The 21,855-nt window shown below is 34.6% G+C and overlaps 1 protein-coding gene across 2 annotated transcripts in view; it reads right to left on the bottom strand.

The window, feature by feature from the left end:
• LOC129222328 (Krueppel-like factor 13) overlaps positions 1-21,855 on the bottom strand; it is an 83,077-nt gene that overhangs the window by 25,802 nt on the left and 35,420 nt on the right. The window contains exon 1 of one of the 2 annotated variants that reach the window (XM_054856821.1): positions 4,320-4,441. The exons of the other annotated variant lie outside the window; for it this stretch is intronic. The gene's annotated coding sequence lies outside the window, so the exon portion shown is untranslated. Of the gene's footprint in view, positions 1-4,319; positions 4,442-21,855 lie in introns of those variants that run through there. 2 annotated transcript variants of the gene reach the window in all.

The raw sequence follows: 21,855 nt of genomic DNA on the forward strand, positions 1-21,855 counted from the left end.
ACAACCACAATTGCACGAAAACATATTTATATAATTGAACATATTTAAGCATAAGATAAATAAATTCTTTGTGCTGAAAAGTAAAGTAAGAAATGAAACAAAAGTTTTTGTCGGATGTCTTTTCACCCTAAAGCTCATTACTTTTTGCATTGAAAAAGGCGTTCCTTGTAACGCCGAAACATGTCTGCAGTTATCCGCAATTTGTGCTTTGACGTTGTTACTTTATATTTAAGCATATTTTACATGATTGGTAAGGTTTCTAGTATACTTAATGAGTATTCAAAGAAAGTATTCACCGTCAGCGAAGTCTGCTGTTTTAATTTTTTTTGTGACAACTAAAAGAAAGTAGTACACATTTACATTCATAGCTTTGCGTATTTATATTCTCCAGATACAATGTAACAAAATATTCGCGACCGTATCAAGAAATAATAATTAAATATAACAGAGAAGTTACTCTAACGGCGAAATGACTGAACACCAATTTCGATATCTTTTTCACTTTTCCCTTTTTTTTCCTTTAAATTTAAAATTAATTTTAATGACTGAAGAAAGTTGTTCTCCAAAATTAGTGTTCCACTATATCAGTGCAATATGCATCACTCCAAAGCTCTTTAACACAATATTAAAATATACCAAAAAAGTGAGTCTTATTAACAAGATTTTAATCGGACTACAATTCAGTAAATTTACCACGTGAGAGAAAAAAACTCTTTATTGTTTTACTCCACGTTTTAAACTAACAAGTGTTTCAAAAATAGTCAATGTAAATTTTGGGGAGAAAATGGAAAAGCCTGGGTTATTCGATACCAAAACATAACAAAATATTTTTCTATTTAATTTCAACTCAATGTATGCTGTGCGGTTGCTTTTAATCAGTAAAAAGTAAAGAGACCGAGAAATCTTAAGTGTCAATAAGATTGTTGATTACTTTTGATTTAACGCAAAATTACTTTTATATGTTCCCCAATATTATGTGCTATGTAGTCTACGTACGTAGGGCTTAATTTGCATATCTTCAAAAATCGAATTTTCCGATTATTTGTTTGTTTTGCGATTGTAAAAGAACTATTTACTCTACAGGCTTTGTTTTTGGCTTAAATGAAAGCCAATTAAATGTATTGTAACAGTATATCCAGTTGTTTTTCAGTTTGAGTGGGAATTCATGTCCATATTTGTCGTGGAATGTGTTTGAAGCATTTTTTTTCGACAAAAATGGCCAATTTTTGCGGTATGATATCTTCTAAACTACTAGTCGTACAGAACGCTACTTGAGCTTAAAATGTTTGAAATTTAATTTGTTTGAAACAGGTTCACATTTAGTATTAAAAGTTGGATAGAAGAGTTATAAAGGAAAAACTAAAAAAAATTCGAACATTTCGCAGTTTTTTGTGAATTACGCAGCGAGCACAGGTTTCTGAAAACTGCAAACTTAGATTTACATTACCCTAACTGACCCGAACAACATATTAAAATATCAGAACTACATCGTGCTTTGCGATTTTAGCCCCCCCCCCCTTTGTTTTTTGTATAATATGACTGGACTAACAGGACCCTCACGGAATCTAAGTTGCCGTATTTCGTTTTCAGGGAATTTTTATACAGTAGCCAGGATTCTGGCAATTTTTAAACTATTTATGTGTAAATATGAGTTGAGAAGAATATCATAAGGCTCCTTATCATATATATTATTTTTTAGAGTTTTTTTTTTTTTTTTTTGTGAGAACGCCATATTTTGCTCAATACTTTATCACACTTCGCAAGTAAGTCATCATTTAAAGATTTTTTTTTACCTTTATCGGCGAAAAACAAAGGTACTTAACAGACATATAAAACAGACTACTCATCCTCATATATATAATAGCGAAATCACTGATCGAGTAATGCTGACGTCATCAACAATGAAACTCGCTCCATAGCATGATAATTTAACAATATTTTTTGGTAATGTTTAACATGCAGGGAAATGTTTTATTTTGACAAGGCTGAATTGGTCAACAATGAACGCTTTCTACTGGAGTTTAGGGTTAATCTAGTTTCCATTGAATCAATAGCATAAAATTAACAGGTGATTTATCTAAATTAATACACACTCTTTATACACTTAATTCGTTTTTGAACGAAAATTCTAACACCACAGAGTAGACCACAGAGGATCGTGGCAGAATCAAAAGAAACTTTTAATGAACCACAAAGTACGTCTATGGCGAAGGAATTTCTTAAGGAAGTTTAAATAATTACGTTAACCCCTTGACGTTTAAGTACAAGCCCAAAGAATAATATTTTTTTAAAAAAATTAAGATTTGCAAACTAATTGTCATGAACGGTGTAGGATCTTCGATCTTTCCAAGCCGGGGCAAAAACTTGAATCTTACTCATCTTTCTTCAAGATTTTGGACTGAATTTCAACGAAATAAATCACCAAAGAAATAGGGTCAATTTGCTACCCTCCAGAAGTTGCCATCCGCGCAAGGACTTCGGCTTGCTCCTGGCCTATCCAGCACTGGTTATGTTTGTCAAGCTTTCACTGTAAACTTAAAAGTTATTTTTTACCGTCTTAATAATGGCCTAGATATGTTGCAGAACGTATTACTACCAAGAAAAGTTTTGAAAGCAAAGAGATGTAAAAAATAGGAACTGAAAAAAACAACAGGGGACTTGAATTTCATAAGATTGGTAAAATGTGATGTTGAGAAATTTTAGAAAAAATTTTCTTTTCAGAAAAAAATTGTTATTGAAACTTGTCAGAATGATGTCAAAAGTTGTATTGCATTTTTGTAATGCATCTATAGAAAAGCCGAAGCAATTCATAACCAACACTAACAATGAAATTTATTTTTTGAAAAAGCATCAGTAAAGTTAAAAACAAAGAATCCAGATCAATGCTCTTGAAGCCTATACATCTCTATGAACCCCTTCCCCCACCATCGGTAAAGAAAAGAGTTAAAATATTTGTCACTTCTCAAGAACTTCAATACGCAATCAAAACGTTGCGGTAAATGAGAAAAACTTTCAAATCATACCTTCAAATCAGATACATATATTATAACACACAGAGTAGTATATCATTTTCCACGTTAACTCGAAATTCAGGAAAAAAATCGCAAAAACGAAATTATTAATTGTTATATTACAAACGAAAAATAAGTGCATTTCTTTTTTGTACAAAACCATGTATGGATAAATTTCAGCTAGAATACTTAAATCATTGTGTTGATTGCATCTTTTAATCTATTGACAGCGAAAGCACTAGATAATTGAACAATTTCTTCTTCCCCGTCCAACCCATTACCTCACGAAGTTATTGGCTCCCTTTGTCTTAATTGCTAGAATGGCAGAAAACGTTCTAGCACTAGAAAGACGGTAGTCTCTTGCACAGTTTGGTTGTTTCATAAATCAAAAAAAATATTACCGGACGTAATGATACTTTCTTACTTTTCATGACATGACTCAGTTTGAGTACTTGTTTAATAATGTAGTCATTGGCCTCACTGAAGTAAAAATATTGAACCTTATACCAGGGAAGATGGGAAGGGCCACAGTGGCACTTGAGGTATTTTACAGCAAAAATGAAGAAAATGGTTCTTTCTCCTATTTACTGTCGGATGAAAAAGTGCTATTCACATTCTAGTTTCAACTTTATCTTTCTATTTTTTCAGTTAGGTGAAACTCCAAATGCGAAATATTGCCGACTGCTGACCAGTCAAACTGTAGGAATGCTCTTCGAAAGAGAAACGAATATTTGCAGTAGAAATATATTATCACAGAAATTATGGATGTAGTTTTTTTTTAGACATTAGAGGAGATGCGTGCGGCATGTGAACTTACTCCGGAAAACAAATTATTAAGAAGTTACTCAAAAAAAAAAAAAAACAAGAAACAGGCCGACGAGAGGTCATGTCCGCCTAGTCCGGGCCTTGTGCTGGACCAGCACGAAATCAAAGTAGAATAAGTTTTATAGGGGAAGGACGCCCGGCTACCAAACTGACATAGGGTCCACTTTGACTCTCGGCAGCCCTGTCCGGAAGGGGTCACACTGGCCCCTTCAGTTTTTCTAGGCATATGGCAAGTTTCAGCCTTTCTAGTGCGATTTTATTTTTTTCTCTTCGAATGACTTAATAATATCAGCGGAGAACTTCCTACGCCAAAGTTTGAATCAAAGAGAAATAAGGTGTAATTATTTGAATTAGAAGGAATTTCGCTTGAGTACAGATCCGAATTAATAGCAATATTGCATGCGGAAGTCTCGACAAGTATTCCGGGGATTGGCACTTTCCCACTTTGCACTTAAACAGTTTGTGAAAAGACGAAGGACTTACACTGCGTGTCTGATGGAAATCCGAAACACGAAATCTGTGTTTGTTGTCTTACTCGGATGTCTCAGAAGACGAACCTCCATCTGCTAGCGGTGGAAAAAAAATAACAATAATAAACGTTTCTGGGTGCTCTCTGGGCGACATTATAAAAATATCTAATCAGGACCTTAAAACAATAGAATTGTGTTGTGTCTTATCTCGGCCCGGTGTCCCACCGATAAGGGACACTTTGCTCAACAATGCCCCGGCTCGATAAGAAAGAAAGAAAGGGAAGATTATCGAATCCAGGATTCCAATCTTCGGGATTCGGTCCTCGAATGAGCTAGAACAATTGGCATTGTTAATGACATGGAAATCGGAGCTACCAAATTCCATGGTGGAGATTCCATTGGTAGTCCATTATCTTCCACATCTGGGGATGGGTTCGATTTGCGAAAATATTCAAGCAAATCAGACCTTGATTTTTTCGGCGCATAAATAAACCGGGCTTTGATTTTCTATTATCAGATACCGCGCCATATGAACAAAAACACTATTTTTGAAATGATTATTTCTGATATTTAAAACTATGTTAGTCGCACGATAGCATTCCAAACAGCACTTAGTGCAGTGTTTCAGACACGTGGCCATCGAATCGTAGGTTAGCGGTACACTAATTTGATGCTCAAACATGTTTGCAATATCAAAATATTTTTCTATACTGTCGTACATAAATACAAGATTATTCTAAGTCAAGTACGGGTACCCTCAGTGGCGGATTAGTAGGTTTGAGGACCCGTCGCAGTGGATTATGGGGCACCCTTACAGAACTGTTTAAAACATTTATCAACTGTATTTTGAATCTCCTTTCAGACCCCTATGGTGGTAGGGCCCATTCACAATTGCAACATTTGCAACAGAGTAAATCTGCCATGGGTACGGGAGAGCGGAGCTAAAAGTTTAGCAGGTTTAAGTTGTTCCCTCTTGAAATAGTTCAATGAAGAAAAAAGATAAATGTATTTTGTATATACCTGGTAAAATGAACTGTTCCAGCGCACTGATGGCAGGCATATTAACCAGGCTAGTGGCGTGGCTTCCGGTATATTAAAAGCTGAGCACGTGCATCACTTATCTACTTTTATAAATATTTTCGTTTTTGAACTTTTTGGACTTTTTCACGAACTTGAATTGATAGTGTTTAGTTCTTTGATGCCTGTATGCAAATATAGATTGTGCATCCTAAAATACTGCGCTGAATCGATTTACGTTTCGTATCCACACTATATGACCAAAAGTATTGGACACTTTCAAAAATTCACATTTTTAAATTTCAAGAAATAAAAATTCAATTGCATTCTAACTTTTGTCACATAAAAAGTGTGCTCCAGATGTCATTTTAAAATAAAAGTTATATCCCCCTCGCCCTTCGTGGATCAGTAACAAATTGGGGAAAACAAACATTTTTTTTTGTCATCATTCATTGTAAATAGCATAGAAAGAGCTGTAAATTTCAGGAATTCGTTAGCTTACTATGTACAATTATTTTACATGATTTCAAGAAATTACCACTGATATTCAAAAAGATATAAGCATTTCTTTCAAAAGTAAGAATTTTAATTGAAGGTTTTTGGCTCATAACACGCAAAGTTTTCCATCAAGGCTTACACAACTTTCAGAAAACTTGACAGCATATAAAAGTATAACATTAAAATTTGAAATTAAAATGTTGAAAATTTGATAAGATATGGATATTTAAAGCAATTATATTTTCACTGCGCATGCGCAAAAGATAGGAATTCATAACTTTTATAATCTGAAACTCAACTAGATTCCTGAACTCATAACAAAATTCCAGTTCAATATCTTAAAAATTCAGAAAGTTATCAGCGATCTAATGAGCCGAATTTCAACAGTTCTTGGATAGGCGACGGATTGTGAAGGGTCGTTCGCAAGTTTGCAACTTTTGCTTGCAATCGTTCAGCGTGATTTATGATAAAAACATATCATTTGCGAACGATCCCTTACGATTCGTCGCTTATCCAAAAATTGTTGAAATTCGGCTCATTAGATCTCTGATAACATTCTGGATTTGTAAGATATTGAACTGGAGTATTAATGAGCTGAGGAATCTATGTGGGTTTAAGATTATAACGGTTATAAATTGATATCTTTCGCGCATGCGCAGTGAAAAAATAATTGCTTTACATGTCAATATCATATTCTCGGCTATTTACGGTGAATAATAATCAAAAAACATTTTTGTCTTCCTCAATTTCTTACTGATCCCCCAAAAGCGAGGAGGATATAATTTTTATTAGAAAATGACAGCTGGAGTATAGGGTCTGGTGGGGTAAAGTGGTCATAAAATCGTAGGTTTTCAACTTAGGTGGATAATAAAAACAATAAATTCTTTAAACACTTCAACTTTTTTTGTTGTTATTTTACATTGCATTATTAAAGAACACGGTACATTGCATTTCAGGAAAAAAATATTGAATTTAAGTAGTTTTATAACACTTTCATTTCCCTTTGTATTTATGACCACTTTACCCCATGGGATGGGGAAAGTGGTCATAGCATGGGGTAAAGTGGTCATAGTTTAAAAAAACTGCAAAACCGTTACAAATAACCCTAATTTTTGTATATTTCGGTTATTTTTATAGTTACAAGTATATGTACGAGTATATACGGGTATACACGAGTCTACTATACGTGTCGTGTAGACATGAGTAAACATGTTCATATATGAATAGATACATGTATACATCAGATGCATGCACATGCCTACTCAAGTATATACGTGTATACACGAGTGTATACACGTATATACTCACGCATGTATACGTGATTACCTATAGGAGTGTATACGTGTCTACACGAGTATATACGTATCACGTGTATATGCGAGTAAAGCGTAGAAAAGAACATCATATGCGTGTTTTGCGCTTGTATCTCGAGTATATGCGTGCATACCTGAGTATATACGTGTACAGTCGACGCATATACGCATATAAAAGTGTACATACATACTTATACGAGTATACACGAGTTAATTCGTGGATATATCCAGTGCGTGTTTGTACGTGTCTATTCACGTAAATATATATGAAAGTACGAGTATATTCGTATGTTTACGTGTAAACACGATTCTATACCTGTTAGACGTATATACGTGCATTTACGTGTATACACCAGTACATGTATCCACGTATATCCACGAGTATATCCGCTAATATACATGTATGCTTACAGAATGAATCCAAGATTTTTTGCAAAATCTAAGTGGTGTGAAAGAGGAGGATAAGAAGGCAAGTTGTTCCCTTTCGACTTTAGGTACTAAAAATTATTAAAAAATCCTTGAAATACAACTCAAAAAAAAAAAAAAAAAATCTTAATATTAAAGGGGAATATATTACTCTATTTAGGGCTTCCCAAACTTTATAGTTAGTGGACCCCTTTCTTGAACCAATGGTCAGTGCGGACCTCTATCGTTAGAGTGTACAGACACTTGTAGTTAGTATAGATAATCGAGTTTAATAAAGTGAACTATCACTAATTCACCGGGAATATGACCATTGATTAGAAAAACTAAAGGGAGTTTACAATGCTTAAAATTTAATAAAATTTTTATCTTTTTTAATGTATTTTTTAAATTAAAATTTAGTTGAACAGACAGAAATCAATAGGTAAAAAAACGATTAAAATTAAAAATTGAACATCGCAAGAAGGGGAAAAGTGATGTTTTAATTGACGCAATTTTAATATATTGATCTAATCATTGATTGCTGGAGTCGAATTTTATACAGTGAGATCCCACTATGATTAACCTACAATTCTTGAGTTTCCAAAAATTGCTACCATAGATGAAGAGTAAAAGTTGTAAATAAAACGTAAAAGTAAGAATTTCTACCTTTTTCGCGTGAACTAATCAGGGTTGCCAAGGGTTGAAAGGTGCCTAAAAATAAGTAATTCACCCTCATCGAGTTTTCAAAAATCGTTATCATAAATGGAGAGTAAAAGATAGAAATAAAACGTTTAAGTAAGGTTACCTAACCTTTTTCGGGTGCCTAATCAGGGTTGTCAGGGGTTAAAAGGTGCCCAAAGAGGGAGATAATTTATCCCTCATCGAGTTTCCGAAAGTTTTGTCATAAATGAAGAGTAAAATCTGTAAATAAAACGCTTAAGTAAGGTTGCCTACCTATTGTTTGTGAATTAAGGTTGCCAGGGGCTAAAAGGTGCCCAAAGAGAGTAATTTACCCTCATTGAGTTTCCACATATATAAAAAAAAATGTAGTCAAAAATATTACAAAACCGATGGTATAGAGTTGCCCAAGCAAAAGTAGTTCAATCATAGGGTTGTCGCTATTCGAAGTTTCATTAATTGAAACTTATAACAATATAGTAAGCGATAATCGAGAGTTTATTGTGCAACCTTTTCCCTAATTCAGTGTTTCTTTGTCATACAAAAGTTTCACTTCTATAAAGTGTCTTCATCGACAAACAGCTGTTTTTTTTTTTTTTTTTGGCCTACCACTTTCCTAAAAGTCTAAGAACAAATCCTTTACTCCGTCACAAACTTATGAAGCAAAAAAATATATTGCCGAATCGTTTTTTATCGGACCTGCCAATCTCAAAAAACCCCCTATGTTTAAAAGTTTCAATTTTCCTGCATTTGTTGCATGAATTCAACGTTTTCTTCCATTCTTATCTTGAACAAATTTTCCCCAAAACCTATTTACAGAGAAATCCCGTTACAACACGAATACCAATACAACGAACTATACGTTTCAACGAAATACATTTCCATTCCCGATTTAATAGCGATTACATTCCTTGAGCTCCATTACAACGAAATTCCCGTTACGAAATTTGCAGTCCCTTGAAGTTCGTTGTAACGAGATTTCCTAACCTCGAATTCTGATCGAACTGACCCTTTCGAATTTGATCTAAAGCGATCTATATCAAAAGCAGAACAAGTATTTTTTTTAAATATCAGCAGTCATATTGTCCTACAAATATTGTGGGACATGCAGTCAAGGGAAGTTTATGTACAAGGAGAAGTTTTCTTGGAAATACAATCGGAACTTTGAATGAAAGTGTTATTGTTGAGCAACGAAAAAGTTTCCTAACTTTCGAGTTATAGAAAACGACTATTTTGATGTGTTTTCTGGGCAAATGTCCTTATATTGTTTAATTTGTGGCGATTAAGGATGAAATAAAAATCTAAACATATTTTTAAACAACAATCCTCGGAAGATAATTTCATATTCAGTAAAAATAAATAATTAGTGGCTCCTCAAGGCATCGCACAATGGGGCGAAAACGCCAAAAAGCGCTGAAAAATGTTTTTAAACCTCTCTCGCTTGTTTCTTCACATAGGCATGTTATTATGGAGTTTCTTTCGAATTGTTTGGGCTCAGGGTCCGAAGTTCGCAGGTTTATGCAGCTAATTCCTTTTCAGAGACTTTTTACATACCATTTATGACTAATTAATATTTCTTTCTAAGAGGACATAAGGACATTTTTACTTCCTTTTACAAAAAAGGAAGTATTGTATTCGCGAAAAAATTTTCACTCCAAAATCGGTCTTAATTTCCATTTTGCTCATCTCCAAATGAATGTTGAGTTTTTTTTCGACCCGAGCACACGTACATATATACCTAAGAATGTATAGAAACCCGAAATATCCATTTTGACGCTTCCCTAGTTAATTACAACGAGTTTTCTCGTGACGTCTGGATGTATGTACGTATTACGCATAACTCAAGAACGATATGTCCTAGAAAATTGAAATTTGGTACGTAGACTCCTAGTGGGGGTCTAGTCGTGCATCTCCTGTTTTGGTTGCATTCGGGTGTTTTTAAAGGAGTCTTTTGCACCTTTTTGGGGGGAAATCATTGTTAACTTCGATGCAAACTCAAGTTTAGTTATAATTTGGCGGATACTTGGCGATATATACGCCTGTCTTTTGGTCGCCAAGTTTTGTAGCCAACTTGGCTATTTTTTTTTTCTTTTTTTAATTCTGGTTTTAATTTGTCCATTGTTGGTGATTTTTAGAGAGTTAACTATTGAATCACATTAAAGTTGCAATAATGGGGAAATAACACATGAAATTGGTGTAAAAGGAAGTCATGTGATGCACACACCAGCTCGTTTTGTAGGGTGTTTAGAAAAAAATAACCTTGAATTCCCAAGTTTTCGGTGGTGTTCAAAACCAATTTTCGGTTTGAGAATTAGATTACTAATTTTTTTCGCCCTATCACTATCGTTGAATATCACTATCGTTCCCTATCACCCCGAGAGAAATTAAATATACCCGCCTTTAAGAAGAAAAAATATATGGACCGCTTAAAAGCAATTTTTGTAAATTCTCGCACTCATGGTTCTTCAACTTTCTGAAGGCTCCCTTCAGCTTTGTAGTGGACGAAGCGCTCTAAAATTCCAGTTCTGATTGCCTAAGAGGTAAGTCTGTGCAAATTTATTAAAACTCAATTAGTTTAATATAGGGGGAAAAAATTTATAAGCGCTTTTTGGTGTTTTAGCCCCACTGTGTCGGTGCACCAGGAAATTTCCTGGTGTCCCGGCGGGCCAGTACGCCATTGGTTGCATGGGCGTCGCGGCCAGGGGGGTCCAAGGGGTCCGGACCCCCCCAATATTTGAGGACCGGACCCCCTCAATATTTGAAAATCGGACCCCCTCGATAATTGTCAAGATGAAATTCATTATTTTGGGGAAATTATTTTTGCTTTGAAGACTTTAAACAGTTGCATAATACATAATTTACCATGTTTAATTCATATCAAATAAAACGAAATGAACATCGAAAAAAAAAGAACTAAATAAAAACAAAATAGGTGATATGTATAGTGAACAGAAAGTCGGAAAGTGAACTCCAATGACAAACCATTGCTCTGCTCTCTGCGCACACGAGCTTCAGTGGAGGATGCTAGAAAGGGGACACCTTCTCCCGAGTGCAATGTCAGCCATCCATAGTCGTGTCGCCGGCCTCCCCAGCTTGAAAGCAGGGCTGCGGAGTCGGAAGGAAAATGACCGACTCCGACTCCTGGATTTTTTAAACGCCCGACTCCGACTCCAGATTTTTTTATTTTTATTTTATTGTATTTTTTCAATTCCCTCTCCCCCTTCAGGAAGGGGGAAAAACCACAAACAGAGATTGAAATATTAATTCTTTTCCATGAAAATTTCGCATTTTGTATTTTATTGTAAACGTAAGATGCATACAACGTCAGAAATTCAATTAGAAAATCAAATTTTCCAATAGTTACGAGTTCAAAGTGAGATGACTTAAAAATACCATTTTTTTCTTTTTCAATAATTTAAAAGGATTACTTGTAATTTGCCCCCTTTTAATGTTTAACAAATACATATTGATAAAATCGTGTGCTTTCAAATTTTGAAAGTTGCAACTTGAAAGAAAAAAAGCTTTTTTCTAAGTTCTTGAGAAGGGGTGGTTTGCCCCGGGTGACACCCATCTGGTAGGTGACACCCAAAGTTAATTTCAGAGTTTGTAAAAAATATAAATATTTTAATTCTGAAAATTTTCTTGAACATATTTTAAATTATATTTAACTTTTCAATTTCAACGAAAGTAAGGCATATATACGTCAGGAGCAAATTTTGCACAAAATGCGGCGGTATACAAATTTGTACGAATAGCTTTTGCTATACCTATATTTCTTCTTTGCTAAATTTTTAATTTAAATTTTATAGTCTGCTTTATAATTAACCTTAATATGAAGATTTAAAGATTAACTGCAATTATTGAGAGTTGTAACCAAGAAATCATTTACACTTATTTTGTTCCATACTTTTTATGGAGAATTAAGCATATAGAAATGGTCTTGACAAAAAAAAAAATCATCGGATCTTTTAGATTCGTGCTTTCATGCCAGAACTTATTTGCAAATTTGCCGAACACTCTCAAAAGTTTCCACCCGAGCTACGGGCCTCGACTTACTAAATTGTTACTTTCCTTTAACTATTTTATAACTGAGATTAAACAAAACACTATATTTCTACTTTTATTTGAAAGTGATTACTTGAAAATGTTAGGCAACAAAGCCGTTTGCTGACAGTTGCTATTTGTTATGTTAAAAAGCAAGCAAACTAGGGGACGGCTACAGAAAGTTCGGAAAGCACTTAAGTTAGCTGATTGCCATAATCGCAGTTATTTTCTCATTAGTAGCTTTTTATACGTGTAATCGAACCAATTGCTAGTCAGTTTTTAAAAAATGCAAGGAGAGTCAGTGAAAATGAAAGTAAAAAAGAAGGTCGGAGTCGGAATGTTTTCTAATGACTCCGACTCCTTTGCCCCAAAATCAGTTCGACTCCGACTCCACAGCCCTGCTTGAAAGTCATTCCAGCGTATTTGTTACTATTTAGGGGGAAACAACGGGACAACTTTAAGATACTGAAACTAGATGGACAACTCCCCCCCCCCCTTTTTACGACTCAACAGAAGTCAGACGGGGATCTGAGTTTCTGCCCCTTTCTTTCTTATCTCGTTTCTCGGCGCTTCCAGGTTTCTGTTTCAAGTTTGGCAGTGTTTGTTTCTCCGATTCGATTCAATTTATAGCGACCCCGACGTTACCCAAACAAAATGAGACACCTGACCTCTTTGGCGGTTTTTTGCAGCTGGCAACAACACCCTGGCCAAAGGATGCTCAAAAATTTAGAAAACCACTTAGTTGGTCAAAGGTTAAGTTTGGGGTAGAAAGGGAAAGGACGTGTCATGTGTTTGTCATTATTCAACACGTGGCTTCAAAGTACCTTACCGAAGCGCGGTTTCTCAAATGTGTTTGCGGCATCTCAAATTTGACCAAAAAAGCGTTACGTTACAGAAAAAAAAAGAGGAGGAGTCTAAAAATGAACGTGCAATTTCAAAAGCAAATCGTAAGTCAGCATAACGATGGATACTGTGATGTCACTTCCGATAGACCAACGAAAAAAGAAGCGCAAGATGACCAGAAAAACAAAACCAAAAAAAAAAAAAAAAACAGAAATAAAAGGAGCTTTCCTACTGGGAAACGTTCCGACAAAAACAAAAATAATTTCATATTGTCTTTTAGTCTCCTTCAGAGTAAGTGACCTGAAGAGCGCTCCATTTTTGGCAAAAATACTTTTTTTACATATTCGATTACGGCTATGGATAGGTGACTTGAAACGGGAAAATGTAGCAAACCTTCTACGTCAAATGAATCTGAGTAATTTTTAACTACTGAATCATCAACAACATCCACGGAACCATTTTTAAAAAGTCAAAAGACCGTGATAGGTAAGTACCATTCTGTTTAGTGTATCATGCAGGGATTCCCCGATTTTATACTATTCAGATTAGGTTATTTCTCGATTTTCTGAATGAAATTCCTAATTACCCATATCACCACTACCCACATCACTATCTAATAAGAATCTCCTTTTAATGCAATATTTCACAAAAAACTTCGAAATTTGAAGACTCGTCAGAATTTTCTGGGAAAGGAAAGTTTATGAAAGTTCACAGTGACCTCCTATCGAGTAGCCCCTGAATGCCTGTTAATCAGGTATGCTTTACAGTCAATATTTTGACATTATGAGTCCTATCCGAGCTAATGCGTTCAACTTTCTCTCTCTCTTTTTTTTTTGAAATGTTTCATCTTTTATAAATTTTAATGGAATAAATAATACTCCTTTTAGTTATTAAAGCTTAACAGAAAATTATCCATTAATAATCCTGCTTTACTGAACAAATTTTATTGAAATAACCATTTTAAAACTTATTGTCACGTGTCAGAAAAAAGCAGTTCATTTCTCTATCTCTTTCCCATCGTCCACTGATCAGAATTCAATTATGCACCAAATGCTCTTTGTTCTCTGTGTAGGCCAGTACTTTTCAATCTGTGGGGTGTGCCTCTCAAGGCAGGCCTATCACTTAAAGAGGATCAGGAGGGGCACTTTCCCCGCTGACTTTGAGAAATCAAAAATTAAGGTATATACGAGTACATGGGCATGGCTATTGCTGTTTTTTGGTTGCTTATGCATTGAGTGTATGAAGGATTCAACAAAAAAGCAAAATTTTGGTGCATTTGTTACAAAAAACCTGAAAAAACTAAGAAAATACTTTAAAAGGTTGCATTATTAAAATATGATATTATGAGAGCTTAATTATTTGTGTCTTATTTTATTTTTGTATTTGTGTTTTTCGTAGGTTCGTGAATGTCATAAAGGTGAATTATATACTTTAATTTTTTAATTAAAAAACATCAAATTAAACTCTTTCGAATCCAACTTGTGCCAAGAACTTAGAACTGCAGGGTTTATCACTATGTAATATAAAATTTAATTATACAGTTGTCGCGTCTTATATATGAGTCACAATTTGTTCTAAACAGCTTTGATTCCATAAAGCGGCTGATTCAATGAAGCTAGATTTCGTTTTTGATGATTTCATCCATTAAGAACGGTTAATTCAATTGTCCACTGTTTCAAAATGTTGAAAATTTGGTGCGGCTGCTCTTCGTGTGCCGCCCTTCGTCGTGTAAAGCTGAAAGAAGCTTCATTGCGCTGAGAAAGCTGAAATTGTATCTAAGGTCGACTATGACACAAAAGCGGTTGATTCATGTTGTTTTATGTTACGTTCACAAAAACATCTTGGACGAAATTGATCACAAAAAAATAGCACGGATATTCGTATTCCATGTGCAGTCTAGAAAAAATGTATCTGTTGGTATTTAATTTTTTTTCTTATTGTGTAATTATGTAAATCAAGATGTAAACCTTTGAAAGTATTGTATCAAATGTAAATCCAATTCTATTTGATGTCAAGTTTTTGTTTCACACACACACACACATATATATATATATATATATATATATATATATATATAAACGAATTTTTCTTAATGCAACTTGAAAATGACAGAGTCAAAATGGTCCCCCCCAATAAATTTCAGCTGACGCCATAATGATTTGGTTGTGAAGTTTCTCATTGATTCCTGTTGGCAGACAGCGACCATTGATCCATTGAGATGAAATCAATGAAATTTATTCGCTAAATTTTTATTTTATCTCCTGCTGTTTTCAACTAATAGTTCTCTCTCCTAAATATATTTATATATTTTGTTGAAATTTTCAATCGCTGATAAAAGTACTTTTTATTCATCCACTCCAAGTTCAAACAAAACTTATAAACTTTGTCAAGTGTGACTGAAATTAGCCAACGTGGAATTTTTATATACTACTTGTCTAGTGTACTAATACAGTGTTTTGTTGTTATTGATCCTTTTTTTCTCTCTTTCTTTTTTTTTTAAAATTTATTGTTAATTATTTCAATGAATGGTGTAAATTTTTTGCAATTTCACAGGTGTTATTTCGTTTATAAGGTTCAGCATACGCGCTCAGAACTCTCCGTTATTACTTAGCAGTTTACAAATTTTGGAATCGATAATAGTCCATTCCAAAATAGGAAGCACAATTTTTCTAAAACGGCAGCGATTAAAGAAAACGATTTTCTGAAAAAAGAGTTTCGAAATAGGAATTTCGATTCAGGCATGAAATAACAAAGTTTTTCCATTTTGGATGAAACATGAATTACATCACGATTCTACAAACGGTGCGTGATTAAGGATAAATAACAAAAGCAGTATCATTTCTGCTGATGTTTACTTTACATGAACTAGATTTTAAGTAACTCATTTATCTTCTGCTCTGTTAAACAAAATACCACTAGATTTAAACTCATTTTTTACTTATTCAGTTTTACACGAAGCGAAAATATTTAGAGAATAAGAGGAGATCAGAATCCCTTTCCATAACAGCAAGTATTGCGTTTCGAACTTGTTTCCCGTGTATCATTATTATCAACTGTTGGAGGGGGAGGGAGGACCAGTAAAGTGATCATGAAGAAGTTCTCTCGCCTTTTCGCAATTAATAATTGAGAGTACGTCCACACTTAACCTGAACGACACGGGTGCCCACCTATGGGGGGGGGGGGGGCATGGCGCAGACGGCGCCATTGAAATTTTTAGGAGGGGTGTTTTGAGGGGTACTTTCTCATTTGGGGGGAGGGTCCTTGCTCTTTGGGGATCTTTTTGAAATTTAGGGGATTGCGCCCTTGCTCTTGGGGGAGGGGAATGGGCATACCTGTGAACGACCTTTATTTTCGCAATCAATATACCTAAATGCTCGCTTCCAAATGTAAAAGTGGTTATAAATAAGAGGTGGAGTTAAGGTTACAAAATTTCATGCAGAAAAAAGAAAGTTGAAAAATTAAAGCTTAATTCGTAGACAGCCCTTAGGTCTCCAAATTCCTATTAAGGGACATCATAAACATAAAAATAAGAACAAAATCCAAACACATGCAAAAAAAAAAAAAAAAAATTAAGAGATGATATGTACGAGACTTCTTTTTGGGGGGCGGGAATGCTCTATTAAGATTATATTTATATATATTCTACTTTATTCGCATACGCACACATCTTGCACGAAACAAATTGTTCGTTGTAACGCAAACGGGTTCTATTTTCAAACATGTGGTGTTTCAATAACATCAAGCTTTGGCAAGCAATTTTAAATTTTTTAATCAGTCATCTCGTTTTACGGTTTTTAAAATAGATTACGAATAAAACTATTATTATCACACGAAGAGATAGAATTTATATTTTATTTTTTGTATGCAATTATTGATCTTTGAAAACAACTTCACTGCGAAATGTGGGCGCTTGTTAGAAAAAAAAAAAACGTTATTTGGATGAAATCACAAACAGTCATTTCGTCTTTGAAAATGAACTAACCTAACAGAAACCTTTGGTAAAAAATTTGCAAGTGACCAGTAAAAGCAAAATCAAGTGATCAGCAGAAAAGGATGTTTTAACATTTAACTCGTACGATATGATGTTGTCCTTCTGCAATGTGTGAAAATTTCAGGCAGATATCATATCAAATGATACATTTATACGTACAAAAATATGATTAAAAGCATATTATTTCTAAAAAGAGCAAAATAGCCGGAAATTCCAAGAATAAACAGAGTTTAAAAATATAAGCATTTAATAAAAACGTGATTGTAACTTGCGGGGAAGAAGTTGGCCCTCGTGACAGCTAATCCACTTAGAAACGCATGCTTGCCTTTCGGTGATATAATATCACCGATCATATAGAAAGGTAAACACCCCGTTTATAGTTTAATGAAAAAATGCTTGTCCTTGGGCGAGCTCATTTATGATCGGGTTGAAAGAGGAGAGACTTTTAGATTGAAACGATGCCGATAATTGTTAGCGACAACGCAAACTGGATCTCATCATCCCTATTTTAACGGTTCTATTTTTTTCATCACCCTTGTTTATTTTTTTTTCACATTGCTTATTGTTCTCATTTGACTGTTTTGAATTCCTATGATTTTATTTTCCCCCAGCCTCCCTCTGCAGCACCAGCGTCGACCTGTCTCCCGATGCTGCTCTTCTAGCGAAAACCGTCTCCAGGTTGCGTCCATATCCTACACATACACGCATACACACACCGACACACGCACACTCATTTCTGCACACAGACACAAACACACACGCATACACACACACACACCTACACACACTCATGCCTGCACACAGACACAAACACACGCCTTCATACGCGCACACACTCGTGATTGCGAAAAACATAATTTGAATTCAAAATGTCAAAATTCAAATTTATTTATTTTTTCTTATTCTTTCAATCCCAGTGACTAAAAGTAGTTATTTTGACTGAATGAAACATCCCCATTCTAATACAATAAATTGTAATCAATTAAAATTACTATCCGCTCAGAATCTTTACTAATAATAAAACTGAAAGTCTGTCTGGATCTCTTTCTGCCCGTATACCTCTCTGGATCACTGTGACGCGCATAGCACCTAGACCGTTCGGTCGATTTTCATTAAACTTGGCAAAAAATTAGTGTGTAGCATGGGGGTGTGAACCTCGAAGCGATTTTTCGAAATTCGATTTTGTTCTTTTTCTATTTCAATTTTAAGAACGTTTTACCGAGCAAATTATCATAACGTGGACGAGTAAATTATCATAACTTGGACGAGTAAATTACCATAACGTGGACGAGCAAATTAACATAGCGAATTGGCGAGAAATTTATCATCCAAGATTTGTAAATATACAGGCGAACCAAATGACCTTTAATTTTCTACTACGGGCAAAGCCGTGCAAATACCACTAGTAAGCAATAAAATGAGTATGCAACGAACCAAAAAATTAAATCACTACATTATTTACAAATTTGTAGCCATGCTTTCAAATCGTAAGCAACGTCACAAGATGACATCATTCCCATTAACACATACAAAATCCGACTTTTTCTTTTTTTGTAATCAAAAGGAAACTGATTGTATGTTTTCTGTCTGAAGTTTCACTTTTGTGCGATAATCGAATGTATTTAGTGGAGTGAGGAATAAAAACAAATCTCGTAATCCGGTTTTGGATAACACTCCCCCCCCCCCCTTCCGTACATATTCACTACTTCCTTTCTTTTTTCCATCGACGTTTCATCTGTGTGGTCAACACTTCATTGACCTTCGTCCCACAGAACTCGATTTCCCGAAATTGGTTCATTGAAGGAACGGAGATGATACGATTTATCTTTTTCACACATCTAAAGTTGGTAAATAACTGACTACACCAAACAAGACATTTCATCGACAATACTCGAAGTTCTTTAAATAATCAACAACATGGCCAACTTGTCTGCCCTGTCATTTTCTTTTTTCTTTCTGACATGTGTGTCGCAATATATCATCGACGCTTGATAGCAAGACTCGACTATAACGACTTCGGTCGTTTCAAAAATTTTAAAAGCATATTTTTTTCAGAAAACCATAGGATTAGACCATTTTCAAAATAATTTGATAAAGTTTAATATTCTTTAACAATTATTTTAATCGGTGCACAAATTCAATTTCATTTTTTACGCTTCTGCACATGACATCACAAGTGATGAAATGCCATTCACTGATGCCGTTAGCGCAGAGGGCAATATTTAATTTGCTTCTTTATCCACAGTACTGGCAACGGTATGGTTGATAATAAGCGTAGAGCGCAATATTTAGTTCGCTTCTTAATTATCATAATCTGGAAACGTGGCGAACAGCAAGCGTAAGCATTCATTGCACCAGTGGAGTAACGCGCCAAAGCTCATCACTTATGACGTCATAAAGATCATGCCTTATTTGAAAAAGTGGACACTTAAAAAATTTAATTAAAAACTAAACGTTTTGAAAATAAAAGTTCTTCCTCGCGCCATGTTATTTTATTTTATTTATTTATTTTTTGCTCATTCTATCAACTTCAGTGACTAAAAGAAGTACTTTTGACTGATGGAAACAACCCCATTCTAATAAATCACCGTAACCGAGCCAAATGTGGTGATGTCTCTTCTGAGCAACCTACGTTTTACATATTGAATTTAACTTTTAAAACTACAACCGGTGTCGTTAACATATTTTCGCTTTCTCCCTTATATGGCTCCTTTTTTTTCTCTACCTGAAAAACTCTTTAGATTCATCAGAGACAAAGTGTGTTTTGTAGATTGAGTCTCTAAAAAATAGCTGGAACAGTAAAAAGTTTCTTATCCTTGATTAACATTTTGAATAAGTAATTTTATAAACTAACAGTTATCATTTCATTTTACATATTGAATTTCACTATTAAAACAACGACCGGTGTCGTTAAGAATATTTTCGCCTTCTCCCTTTTATATAGCTCCTTTTTTTTTCCTCCCTGAAAAACTCTTTAGTTACATCGGAGACAAAGTGAGCTTTGTAGATTGAATCTATAAAAAGTAGTTGGGACAGTAAAAAGTTTTTGATCCTTGATCAACATTTTCAATTAGTTATTTTATAAACGAACTAGTGGTACCCGCACGGCTTTGCCCGTATAGAAAAATTAAAAGGTCTTTTGGTTCGCCTGTTTATTTACAAATAATGCATGGTGAAATTTCTCGCCAATTGGCTTGTACCCATTTCACTGTTTCACGTTATGATGATTTCGTATCTCGCCAATTGGCTTGTGCCCATGTTACGGTTCCACTTTATGATAATTTCGTAATTTACTCGTCCATTTTATGATATTTTTATTCTTAAAATTGGAACAAAAAAAGAACCACATCGAATTTTCGAAAAATCGCTTCGAGGTGCACACCTCCATGCTACAAACTAACTTTGTGCCAAATTTCATGAAAATCGGCCGAACGGTCTAGGCGCTATGCGTGTCACAGAGATCCAGACATCCTACAGACATCCTGACACCCTCCGGACAGAGAGACCTCAGCTTTATTATTAGTAAAGATAATAATCATTTCATTTTCTCACAGCAGTTGTTTGGATTGATCATAAAATGGCTTCAATGTTGGGGAAACCTGAAATAGTGTTTTGATTTAGAAAATGTAACATTTTCAAAAATAATTATTCAACTTTTCGTTTCTAATTCATAGAGTGGAACTCCACCAGCATCACACTTATTTCATTTCTACCGTTTTCATGTTCATAAAGGATATTTTTTAATTATCAACCTATGAAATATTTTTTTAACACAATCATATTGCTCAAGATTTTAGACGATTGGGGATGACTAATGTCATTTGAATTTTTGCATACAATGATCTTATCATTTCTTAATAAACTAGAAAATCGCCCGTCAAGGTATGACGGGTGAAAATTTCTTCTCTTCTAAAATTGCCTGCTAGGTGATATTTTGATAGTTGAAATTGTAACTCTAACTCCATTGGATTAACCCTAAACTCCAGTAGATAGCAGCCATCCTACTCTCATCATCTACCCAAAACAACTGCTATACGATCCTCAGCGTAAACCTGTTTTTAATGAAAAACTGCTATGGACTGTCCCACCCCCTTCTTTGCCTAGGCCAATTTCACAACGGTTGTAGCACTTAATGCACACCTACCTTTTGACACCTGGTATATACCATTCACAATGTCAACTCTTGTCAACTGTACCTGCTAACTTGCTAAGAGATCTTTATGTAACTATATATTGTAATTGTCTTATGTTTTGTGTAACTATATGTTGTAATTGTCTTATTTTTTGTGCAACTATATGTTGTAATTTTCTAATAAAAAGCCTCGAGGGTGCCGTAACAGGTTAAGTCACAACAATGACAAGCACTGTGGCCCCTCGAGGAGTGAAGTGGCTCAAGCTCGATTATTAGCACGCCGAAATACTGTTTATTACGTGTAATCGGCAATCTGTAGGAGTTTGGATTTTGAAATAGGGGAAAATTTTATCTGTTTGCATTGCCGCATCCGCGTAAAACTGAAACTCATCCGAGTAAAATAAAATAAAGGTGTCAAATCTTAAATCGCGTACAATTGAAACCGCGTACCCGCGTAAAATGAAGGTCTACTGTAATAGATAAATAGATATATAGATCATAAATAATATAGATAAATTGATATATAGGTAATACATAATTGATAAATAGATGTATAGGTAATACATAATTGATAAATAGATGTATAGGTAATAAATAATAGATAACTAAATGTGTAGGTAGGGTGGTA

The sequence above is a fragment of the Uloborus diversus genome, chromosome 5 (assembly GCF_026930045.1).
Source record: "Uloborus diversus isolate 005 chromosome 5, Udiv.v.3.1, whole genome shotgun sequence".
NCBI classification, from domain to species: domain Eukaryota; kingdom Metazoa; phylum Arthropoda; class Arachnida; order Araneae; family Uloboridae; genus Uloborus; species Uloborus diversus.